Source organism: Microtus ochrogaster, chromosome 1 (assembly GCF_000317375.1).
Source record: "Microtus ochrogaster isolate Prairie Vole_2 chromosome 1, MicOch1.0, whole genome shotgun sequence".
Taxonomy (NCBI): Eukaryota; Metazoa; Chordata; class Mammalia; order Rodentia; family Cricetidae; genus Microtus; species Microtus ochrogaster.
The window spans coordinates 22198666-22210462 of record NC_022009.1 but is presented as its reverse complement, the minus strand read 5'-3'; the positions used below and the strand labels follow the sequence as shown (position 1 = coordinate 22210462).

At 42.7% G+C, this 11797-nt stretch overlaps 1 protein-coding gene across 1 annotated transcript in view; it reads left to right on the top strand.

Moving 5' to 3' along the window:
* The first annotated feature begins 5737 nt into the window (after positions 1-5737).
* The window catches only part of Entpd5 (ectonucleoside triphosphate diphosphohydrolase 5), a 25552-nt gene continuing 19492 nt past the window's right edge, over positions 5738-11797 (top strand). Inside the window, exon 1 of the mRNA XM_013345985.2 lies at positions 5738-5816. The gene's annotated coding sequence lies outside the window, so the exon portion shown is untranslated. The remainder of the gene's footprint in view (positions 5817-11797) is intronic.

Sequence of the window (11797 nt, the reverse complement as noted above, 5' to 3'; positions counted from 1 at the left end):
AAAAAAAAAGGAAGGCATATGTGAGGTTGCTTGGTGCTCAGTAATTAGTGTTAAAGATGAATGAGCCCCTGCAATGACTAGTATAATTTTAGTGGGAAAATGATGAAGAGAGTATGTTAGGAAGATGGTGGTATAGGGTTTCAGAATAGCAACAGTGTTGACCGATAGACCAGTTCAAGTCTGAAGTAATAAAGGACTAGAATTTAGTTATCAGCAGAACTAGGAGGAAAGAGGAAGAGAGATGGGAAGGGTTTTGCAAACAAAGACTTGATAAGAATGTTACATATAGAAGACAAGAAAGAATAAAGTTAAAAACTAATAAACTTTTTAAATTTCATATTAAGAAAGTTGTGGTGCCACTGAAAAATTAAGGGACTAGTAAAAGAATCTGTTTAATCTTTGTATATGAGTCAAGAAAGCTGGAAGAGTACTATAGAAGTGCCAGTTTGAAGTATCTCTGGTTTTTACTCATAATCTTGGATTATTTAATGGTTTTTTTGTTTGTTTGTTTGTTTTGTTGAGGCAGGGTTTTGCTGTGTAGCCCTGGCTGTCCTGGAACTCACTCTGTAGACCAGGCTGGACTTGAACTCAGAGATCCACCTACCTCTGCCTTCCAAGTGCTGGGATTAAAAGCACTGCCCAGTTTGCAATTTAATTTTTAATTAAATGTGGTGTGTGTGTGTGTGTGTGTGTGTGTGCGTGCGTGTGTGTGTAGCCCTGCCTGCCTGTCTCTCTATCTGTAGACTCTATCTATAGATATGTACACACGAGTGCAGGTTCCCCAGGAAGCTAGGGATGTCAGATTCCTTGGAATTGGAATTGTGAGCCTCTGGGAAATGAGTTCAAACGTGGTTCCTCTGCAAGAACTACAAAGACTCTTTTTCCTCCATTCCTGCACACACACCAGAAGAGAGCACCAGATCTCATTATAGACGGTTGTGAGCCACCCTGTGGTTGCTGGGAATTGAACTCAGGACCTCTGGAAGAGCAGCCAGTGCTCTTAACCTCTGAGCCGACTCTCCAGCCCTGCAAAGACTCTTTAATTGCTGTGGCATCTCTCCAGCTCTTAAGGGTTTGTTTGCTTGCTTTTAAGGAAATCCTACTACATCCTAGGACTATAAAGGGTGCTAGGCAAAGTGTTTGTAGTCAACAGAGTATAAGAAAATCTCCTCCGAGGCCTGGGGAGGTGGCTCAGGTATGTGAGGTTCCGACTTGGTTCTTGCTGTGTCAACATGAGGACCTGAGTTTGGATCCCCAGTACCCACACAAGAAGCCAGGCGTGAAAGCAATACCTCTAACCTCATTTACTGGGCAGCAGAGACAGGAATATCCCAGGGACTTGCTGGCAGTCATTCTAGTGAAAGACCTTGTCTCAGTAAAGTGGAAAGAATCACCCTCTGGTTTCCACCTGCACACACGCACACACGTAGTACACAGACACATGTGCACTGTGCGGCATATGTTCCCACAGTCAAGTTTAGAACTGGGGCTTTACTGATCTTTAGTAATTACTCTTTTTCAGGGCTGCATAGTGAGACCCTATCTCCAAAAAAGTTACTGAGTCCTATATATAATGTCTTCCTGTATGCTTCTGCTTGCAAGACAGTTTAATTTATAAGTGAAATACAATAAGAAATGATAAAATAGGATAAATATAACTATGCTTTGATAAAAAGATATTTGAAACTTATAAATTGTTCATTTTCAGAATTTTCCATTTAAATGTTTTTCAACCACAGTCAGCTGTGGATAACTGAAACTTTGCTAAGCAAAACTGGATAAAGGGGTTGCTGTAAATGCCTCCCACAGTCAGTACTTGTTTATGAGGTAGAGATAGCTTATTACTTCATATTTTTACTATATTTGTTTATTGGGCAGTATAAACCCCTCTCCGATTGATGATGCATTCTTATCTAAAAGACTGATTCTTCACGCATGGCTAAGAAAGCACCTTGTGATTGTGAAGAAGGGAGCAGTAGCAGCAGCTGTCCCTTCTGGAAGGTAATTATTGTAGCCCACTCAATCAGCTTAACGCAATGGAGAACGAAGGCTGCACTGCCAGACTCACTTTGAAATAGCACCTGCATGGTTTCATTGTACAGAATGACCCTTATAGACACGAGTGGTCTGAAAATCTAACGCCCTTCTGACGGAAACAAACTACAGAAGGAAGGAATCTGCATATAAGAAAGAGTTTTATATCACTACCAGTGCATCAATTCTAATCCTTTAATGGGAGTTATGGTATTTGATTTGAAGACTGTAGGGCCTTAAAGAATTTATGACTTGCTGGGCGGTGGTGGCGCACGCCTTTAATCCCAGCACTCGGGAGGCAGAGGCAGGCGGATCTCTGTGAGTTCGAGACTAGCCTGGTCTACAGAGCTAGTTCCAGGACAGGCTCCAAAGCCACAGAGAAACCCTGTCTCGAAAAACCAAAAAAAGAAAAAAGAATTTATGACTCACTGACCTCCTGATGGGAATCCACCCTGACTAGCATGGTGAGATTTTGGCCGAGACTTTGAGGCAAAGAGCCTTCCCTCCCTTCACCCCCACCCCCAGTGTGCGCTGAATCACCTCACTGGGAGTTTTACTATTTGAGCATGCTCTGTTTCCATGCACACAGTTTGAGTGGACTTTAATAAAGATTGATTTTTCATTAAGCCTTTATTAGTTTTCTTGACGTTTCAAATGACATGTGGCTAGGTCTGTCTGTGATTTTCAAAGCTGAGCTGGTGGTCAGTAGTACCACTTTCTACCAGTACCTCTTTTTTTTGTTGTTGTTGTTTTTTTTTTTTTTTTGTTTTTTCAAGACAGAGTTTCTCTGTGGCTTTCGAGCCTGTCCTGGAACTAGCTCTGTAGACTACCAGTACCTCTTGAATACCTTATCAGTCTACTGCTCTGTGGTTAGAGACATTTTAATGTATGTAATGTAAAGAAAGTTCCTTTTATGTTTGTATTTTTACTCTGAGTATTTAGTTTTAGTAGGTTGTTCAATTACTTACTGGTAGAAATTGTGGCTTATTTTCCTCTTTCTCTTTCAGGAATGTATCTCATTTTTATTTCAAATTTTAATTAGATTTTGCTTATAGAAATGAGCAGAATACTGTGTGAAGTGTAATTTTTAAAATTTAATTCTTTTACTTATATTAACAAATAGATTTAAGGTTTTTAAAAAAACAGTATTAAATTTTTACTAATTTTCTCCTATCACTTTTTTTTTTTTTGAGACAGGCTCTCACCATCTAAATCTGGGACTCGTTAGTTAGATGGCCGGATCGGGTATCCCCTTCCCCACTGCATGTTCCCCTAGTGCATTTTGGGTGCATTTGTGGGTGTCTAAGGCCCTACATTTGACTTTGAAAACCTAAAAGGTGTTATGAATGCCCATTGTCTTCAGATATCAAGGTCCCAGATGAGTCACTGCTGAACTCTTCCACACTCACCTTTGAGACCTACCTTCCTTTGCTTGGTGTGGCTTTGGCCATTTCTAGTCCTGTAGTTAAGTTCACTGTTCAAAACTGTTATCCGAGTTACATTTTAAACTTGCCCTATGCTTAATGTTTAACCTTGTTAAAGACAGCTTTGCTGTAGGCACAGATGAATTGGCGGTAGGCTGGTTTACATGGCACTGTTTTCAGGACTTCAGATGGACTTGTCTAGTCTCTTATCCTGTTGAAATTCTCAATTGTTGCTAAATGCTGCCATTTTATCCAAGCTGATCTATACTGCTGTTTGCTTAGGGACGGAGTGGAAAGACCTAAATAATTACCTCAGGGTGTTACCTGGAACCATACACGATAAATAAGCCTAGTGCTTTCAAACCCTGAGTTAGGGCCTCCAGAACTGTCCTTCCTGACATTTGGCCTCTCTTCTGGAACACCTGTATTTTCTAGGCATACTTGAGATTCTCAGAAATTCTCTTCAAGTTAATGCCTTCCTCTGACTCAGGATCTACCTCGGCCTCATTCTTAACCTCCCAGTCATCACCTCCCCCTTCTTTCCCCCTCCGAAGCAGCTAGCACCCTGAACACATTTCTCCCAGAGTACTTATCCCCAACACATTGTAGCCATTAGTTTACCCATCTGATTTTTTTTTTTTTTAAGTAAGCCTCCCCACTAAAACCGATGTCCTTTATGGGTCTAGACTCTAGCCTGATGCTGATATGTTAGACACTTAGTTGGAAAACCACTGCCCGGCTTTCTAGAGACCACCCCAGGAACGGAAATTATCATTAACTTGTCCACCGATTATCTAATGTACAAACAACTCAAGAGCTGGAGAGATGGCTTAATTCAGAGGCTAAGAGCACTTGTTGCTCTTGTAAGAGAACCCAGGTTTGGATCCCAGCACCCATTTGGTAGCTCATGACTATCTGGAACTCCAGTTTCAGGGCTAAACAACGCCACCTGCTGGTCTTTCTAGGCACTCACAAACACAGTGCACACCCAGCAAGGCCATGTAAGTAAAAAAATAAAATTCAAGGATTTATTTTCTTTTTAGAGACAAAATCTCATTACTTAGCTCATGGTGGCCTTGAACTCTTTGTTTTTTCTTTTTTTCTTTCTTTTTTTTTAAAGATATTTATTTATTATGTATACAATATTCTGTCTGTGTGTATGTCTGCAGGTCAGAAGAGGGAACCAGACCTCATTAAAGATGGTTATGAGCCATGTGGTTGCCGGGAATTGAACTCAGGACCTTTGGAAGAGCAGGCAGTGCTCTTAGCCTCTGAGCCATCTCTCCAGCCCCCTCTTTTTTTTTTTTTTTTTTTCAAGACAGGGTTTCTCTGTGTTGCTTTGGAGCCTGTCCTGGAACTAGCTCTTGTAGACCAGGCCTCTGCCTCCCTAGTGCTGAGATTAAAGGCCACTGCTGCCCAGCTGGCCTTGAACTCTTTTATCCCCAGGTGATTTCAGACTTGTAATGTTTATATCTCAACTCTCAGGTGCTTGGGTTACAGCCCTGTGCTACCAAACCCCACTAAAATTCACTTTTTTGTTTTGTTTTTGTGTTTCAAGACAGGGTTTCTCTATATAACAGCCCTAGTTGTCCTGTAACTAGCTCTGTAGACCAGGCTGGCCTTGAACCACCTGCTTCTGCCCCCCAAGTGCCGGGATTAAAGGCCTGTGGCACTACCGCCCAGCTAGAATTCAGTTCTTAAGAAACTTCTGCCCTGTCGGGAAATAGTAATTCACATTTTTTAAAAAATATTTATTTATTTATTATGTATACAATATTCTGTCTGAATGTATGTCTGCAGGCCAGAAGAGGGCACCAGACCTCATTACAGATGATTGTGAGCCACCATGTGGTTGCCGGGAACTGAACTCATGACCTTTGGAAGAGCAGGCAATGCTCTTAATCACTGAGCCATCTCTCCAGCCCGTAATTCACATTTTTAATCCCAACATTCAAGAGGCAGAGACAGAGTAGATCTCTGAGTTTGAGACCAGCGTGGTCTACAAAGTGACTTCTAGGACCACCGGGGCTACACAGAGAAACTCTGCCTCAAAACATCATTCACCCCACCCCCACCCCCCAAAAAAGGAAACTCTGCCCTAGGAGCAATAATTCTGTTGGTTGGCATTTAGCAATTATAGAAGTAAATGCACACAAAAGGTGGAGAAGGGAAGAATGGAAGATAAATGATAAAAGATAAAAGAGAATGAGTTGGCAAAAATCTACACAGTTGCAAACTAGCACAGGGTGACTCATGTGTGAAGCAAGGCTTGTTTCAGATGGGGTGGACAAGGAGCAAAGAGCAAAGGCAATCCACAGTGAGCGCAAGCACTCCTGGCAAACAGGCAGACAGGATCTGGTGAGTACCTCATGAGGCCGGGAGCCTCCTGCATGGTGGTCTCCCATAGTCTAGAGGGCATGGAAGATGAGGAAGAAGCAAACTGAAGCTCTGGGGAGGCTGGCAGGAGGGCCAGTGTTTACTCTGGTTATAAAGAAACAGTGATAAGCTCAGGAGATGAAGGAAGCAGGATCTGAGTTAGAGGCCAGCCTGAGCCACACAGGGAGACATCAGAAACAAACAAACCAAAAACTACTTTTGAAAAGACAGTAACAGGAGATGGGCACGCATTACCTGTACCAAAGACGTAGAGCAGTTGAAGGGGCTATGTTGGGGAGAAGAGAATGAACAAGAGATTACTGGAGAAATCAATTCTGAAAAGAGTGGATTTAGAATATTGTATTCTTCCCAGTCTTTAAAAAGGAAACAACTGTCTAAATTAATTTGAGTAGCATAAAACTTAACTCATTTGGACAAAATGAAACCTCTGTGTAATCTACATAGTTAGAAAAATAGTCTGTTCTTGGCAGCTTGGGATCAAGTTCTCCGGCGTGGGGAGATTAATTCTTTGGAAAGAAGTCAAGCTCCTATGCTGTGCTAAATGGTCCAGACCTGTCTGAGCTATTAGGTCTGCTTTGATCCCTTCAGGGTGTTTATCCAGCACCTATGGTGTATTATCACTGTTCTAGCCATAAACACATCAGAAGCAAAACTCAGAAATCCCTGTAGGTGGAGGAACGTGAGGATAGAAGTGGAGAAAGGAGGAACATGGAAATAGAGGAGACTGGGAGTCGGGAGGAGAAAGTCACCGTGAAGAAAAGTAGAAAATGAGCATGGAGCCAGCTGAGCTGCAATTTTCAAAAAGGAAGGCAGGGAGGATTTCACTGAGAAAATGGCATGTGAGTAAAGCCTGTGAAAAAGTGAGCAAGTCGTGCAAGCAGGTCTTGTGCGATGCACGCCTCGGTCAGCTCCACAGCGAAAGCTCTTCTAATACCAGGTCAAGGTGCTGAGGGCAAAGGGATCTCGTGTGGTCTTGCTTTCTTGTAAACCCTTTGTTTGACCTTCTCCTCACACAAGTATGACTCTGCAGTTTCTAGCTCCATGAAAACAGATACTTAGTGTGTGTTTCCCTCCTTTTTAATATCTTCTGGAAGAAAACAGATATCTGCTCAATGAATGTTTGCTGGAGAGGTTTATGGAAACTACAGTAATGCAGAAAATCTGAGTGACCCCAGAAGGAGTTTAGTGACAGATTGAGAAAGCCGATGAACAAAGTCTAAAGCAGCTGGGCATGGTGATGCATTCTGCTAATTATAGCACTGAGAGGCAGAAGCAGGCTGATCTCTATGAGTTCAAGCCCAGCCAAGATTACATTTAAAAAAACAAAAACAAAAAACTTTGTCTCAAAACACAGAATATCTAAAATAGTATTTCTGCTTTCAGCTATTTTAAGTTGACCTTCATGAGCTGCCCACTTACTGTAAAAGAAGAACCAGCAAAGGCAGTGCTTTAAGACGTGAGTACCAGTCGGCCGGGCGGTGGTGGCGCACGCCTTTAATCCCAGCACTCGGGAGGCAGAGGCAGGCGGATCTCTGTGAGTTCGAGGCCAGTCTGGTCTACAAGAGCTAGTTCCAGGACAGGCTCCAAAGCTACAGAGAAACCCTGTCTCAGAAAACAAAACAAAACAAAAACAAAAAAAAAAAAGAAAAAGAAGTGAGTACTACTCACTTCAAGAAGTCTGGCCAGGCATCTGCCCTTTCTGTGATTGCTTTCCTGGAATGGAGTTTCCTTTGTTTGGGATTCTGAAAGATTAGCAATTCTCATTGTTTATTTCCCCCTAAATAACAGCTTTCATTCTTAGCCATAGGATAGAAGTTGAGCCTTGGTGCTCAAGTAGCTTTTCAACATGCCATTGCCGTGCGTTCTATAACCACAGCTTCTTTAAATACTTTTAAACTACAAGTTTAAACTTTCATTTGCTTAACTTTATGTGACATGTTGTTTCTGGGGAGAGAAGTGTTTTGGCTAAACAAACCCCAGATGGTTAACAAAGGAGAATAATCTAGGACCCCTAATCTGTATACTCAGTGTGTACCAAGTGTTCTATAGGGATAAAAAGCCTGGGAAATAGGCTTTGGTTTCAGATCTTGTGAATTAACCAGTAGCATTGACTTAACCCAGAAGTTCAGAAACAGAACTGTTTGGTGTAAATACATAACAGCAACTAAGCAAGACTTACGTGTTAGAGGACAGCTGTGGCATTCCTTACTGCTGCCAGGAAAGCAGGAGCAACAGCCAGGAGATGGCTGGAGATGTCCACAGTCACTTCTGGTTGTCACAGCTGATGTCCTGGGGAGGGGTGCAGTGAAGCCTTCTGCAGACATCTAGTGCATACAGGCCAGAGATGCCACTAAACAACCTCCTATACACGGGACAGCCTGGGACCAGGAGCCGTCAGCCCCAGGAGTCCGTGCTGAGGCCGAGAAACCCCAGCACGAGGACCTCTAGCTCTCTTCACAGTGTAGGTCAGCTGGAAATCACCAAGAAGAGTGCCCTGTTTGGTTTGGTTTTCATGTAATGTCCACCTAGGAAAGAATAAATGTTTAAAACAACCACATAGAATTGATTCCGTTGTTCCACTGAAGGCTACTACTGAAGGTTTGGGTTTTTTTTTTTAATGAGATTTATTTTATTCTAATTGTGTGTGTTGGATGAGTGCTTGCATGAGAGTATCAGATCCCCAGGTCTGGAATTATAGGCAGTTGCGAATGACCCTGTGTGGGTGCTGGGAACCCAACTCAGGGCCTCTGTAAGAGCAGTACATACTCTTAACTTCTGAGCCATCTCTCTAGCCCTGCTACTGAAGGTTTCACCACAGATTTCAGGAACATTCATTCACACTTCCTTTAATGGCTTTGATGCATTATGATGAAAAAAAGCCTCTTGTACATTTTGAGAAGTCAGTAATAATAGTAACTGATAATAATATAACAATAATAACAAATCTATTGTTTCTTCGCATTTCCCACAACATATTAAATAATCAATCTTTAAACAATATCATGTGACTTAAACACAGAAAACCATAGAGAAGAAACAGAACCCTTGTTCTCACCCCCCTTTCACAGAGGAGGCAGTGAAGCCTTAGAGGCTAAGGGACTCCTCAGGATTGTGTAGCTCCCCAGGAGATAAAAGCACTGGACTGAAACCCAGGACTCAGACTTGACAGTTGTGTTCTCTTTGTTGTGTTCCTTGCTTTTATGCTAGGTTTCCAGCATCATTTGAACAAATTCAAAACAAATAGTTAGCTAACACATTGCTGGTTTTGTCTCTTCTGAAGGCACATTTAAAAATACAGTTGCGGGGGCGGGAGAGATGGCTCAGCACAGTTAAGAGCACTGGCTGCTCTTCCAGAGGTCCTGAGTTCAATTCCCACATGGTGGCTCACAGCCATCTGTAATGAGATCTGGCGCCTTCTTCTGGCCTGCAAGCATACATAGAGGCAGAGTGTTATGTACATAATAAAATAAATTTTTTAAAAAAAGAATGAAAAATACAGTTGCTAGGGCCAGGTGTAGTGGTGCAAAACCTTTGATCTCAGTACTTGGGAGGCAGAGGCATGTGGGTCTCTCTGTAGGTTTTTGGACAGCCTGGTCTACATAGTGAGTTCCAGGACAGCTGGGGCTACATAGACCCTAGCACAACACATGAACACATAAACATTTGCCATAAGGGGGTGTTTGAAATCAGAGACAATGAAAGGTAGATAAAACATCTGATTTCTGGTCAGGATTTCACCACCGACTTGCTTTCTGACTTCCAGCAAGACATGGAATGTCTCTGCATAATTTGTCCGTTCACAGGCTGCTCAGCAGTTAAGAGCACAGGCTACTCTTACAGAGGACCCAGGCTCAATGTTCAGTACCCACATGGCTGGGAACAAGTGTTATATAACTCCAGTTCCAGGATATTTGACTCCCATTCAGGCCTCCCTAGCCACGGAGCAAAAACATGATACACAGACCTTGTATACAGACAAAAGAGATCGATGCGCGAGAAATTTACCCATTCATTCTAAGTTCTCATGACAGTCACATGATCTGAAACGTAAAGTGTGGTGGTCTTGTTAGGAGTTTGGACTTAAGTTGATTTATTTCCTTAAAATATTGTGCATGAAGCCGCTGCCAATATTGACCACAGGTACAGTTTGGTGGCCTAGTTCTGGAAGTCCATAAACACAAGGAGAGATGTTTTATTTTTTTTTTTTTTTGGTTTTTCGAGACAGGGTTTCTCTGTGGCTTTGGAGCCTGTCCTGGAACTAGCTCTGTAGACCAGGCTGGTCTCGAACTCACAGAGATCCGCCTGCCTCTGCCTCCCGAGTGCTGGGATTAAAGGCGTGCGCCACCATCGCCCGGCAGGAGAGATGTTTTATAACTTGGTTGTTGGTGAGACTTAAATCCAATGTGTGAGTAGCTAAGGATGACCTTGATTTACTCTTTTTTTTTCTGAGACAACTTCTCACCAAGTAGCTCTGGCTGGCCTGGAGCTCACTGTATAGACCAGGCTAGCCTCGAGCTCACAGCAATATGCCTGCCTCAGCCTCCCTGACTTCAGTTTTGACCAACCTGCTTGTTTCAAAGGCACTCCTTATCTGAGGATGACCTTGAACTCCTAACCTTTCTACTTCCAGCTCCTGAATTTTAGGAAGGCACTGACACCTGGTTTAACCCTAACCTAGTGCTCCCTGCATGTTGTGCAAGTTCTTTGCCAACCCAGCCACCCTTCAGTCCTGAGTTTATACCATCTTTACAACTTTAATTTAGAAGTTCAGCATTTTGTCTTCAGCATAACATTAAATATAGGGCCTCTTCGTAGGAACACACTCTACTCCGTTATATCCCCAGCAATCCCACACCACTGCTGTGGCCTTGTTTCGAGACAAGGTCTCATATATCCTAGGCTGGCCTCAAACTAGAGTATAGGTGACTTAGCTAGGGTTTCTGTTGCTGTGAAGAAGCACCATGACCACAGCAACTCTTTTAAATGACAACATTTAATTGAGGATGCTTACAGTTTCAGAGGTTCAGTCCATTATCATCCTGGTGGGACATGGCAGCATGCAGGCAGGCACGGTGCTGGAGAAGATGAGAGTTCTACATCTTCATCCTAAGTCAGCAGGAAGTAAACTGTGTCACTGTGGGTAGCTCGAGCATAGGAAACCTCAAAGCCCAAGTCCACATTTCCTCCAAAAAGATTACACCTATTCCAACAAGACTACACCTCTGAATAGTGCCACTCCCTGAATAGTGCCACTCCCTACAGACAAGCATTCAAACACATGAGTCTATGGGGGCCATGCCTGTTTAAACTGCCGCAGTAGGCAAGGATGATTTGAAATTCTGACCCTTTGCCTCTACTTTCCTGAGCGCTGAGATGACAAACTTTTACTTCCATGCTTGGTTCATGTGGTGCTGAGTATCAAATTCTGGGATTTATGCATGCTGGTCAAGCATTCTAATTGACCTACATCCCCCTTTAAAATGTTCCATTTTGAAATAACTTTCTTAAGTTGAACAGGCTGACCTTAAACTTACTTTGTAGCCCAGGTAGATCTCAAACTTGTGATTCTTCCAACCTTAGCCTCATGAATAGCTGGGATTACAGGTCTATATCATCAGGCCCAGTTGAAAGAAACTTCTTTTTTAAAGATTTATTTATATATCATGTATGCCTGCATCCCAGAAGAGGGCACCAGATCTCATGATAGATGGCTGTGAGCCACCATGTGGTTGCTAGGAATTGATCTCAGGACCTCTGGACAAGCAGGCGGTGCAGTGCTCTCAACCTCTGAGTCCTCTCTCCAGCCCCCAAAGAGCTTCTTTTTTTTTTTTTTTTTTTTTTTTTTTTTTTTTATGTATACAGCATTCCTTCCATGTATGTCTGCAGGCCAGAAGACCCCATTACAGATGGTTGTGAGCCACCATATGGTTGCTAGGAATTGA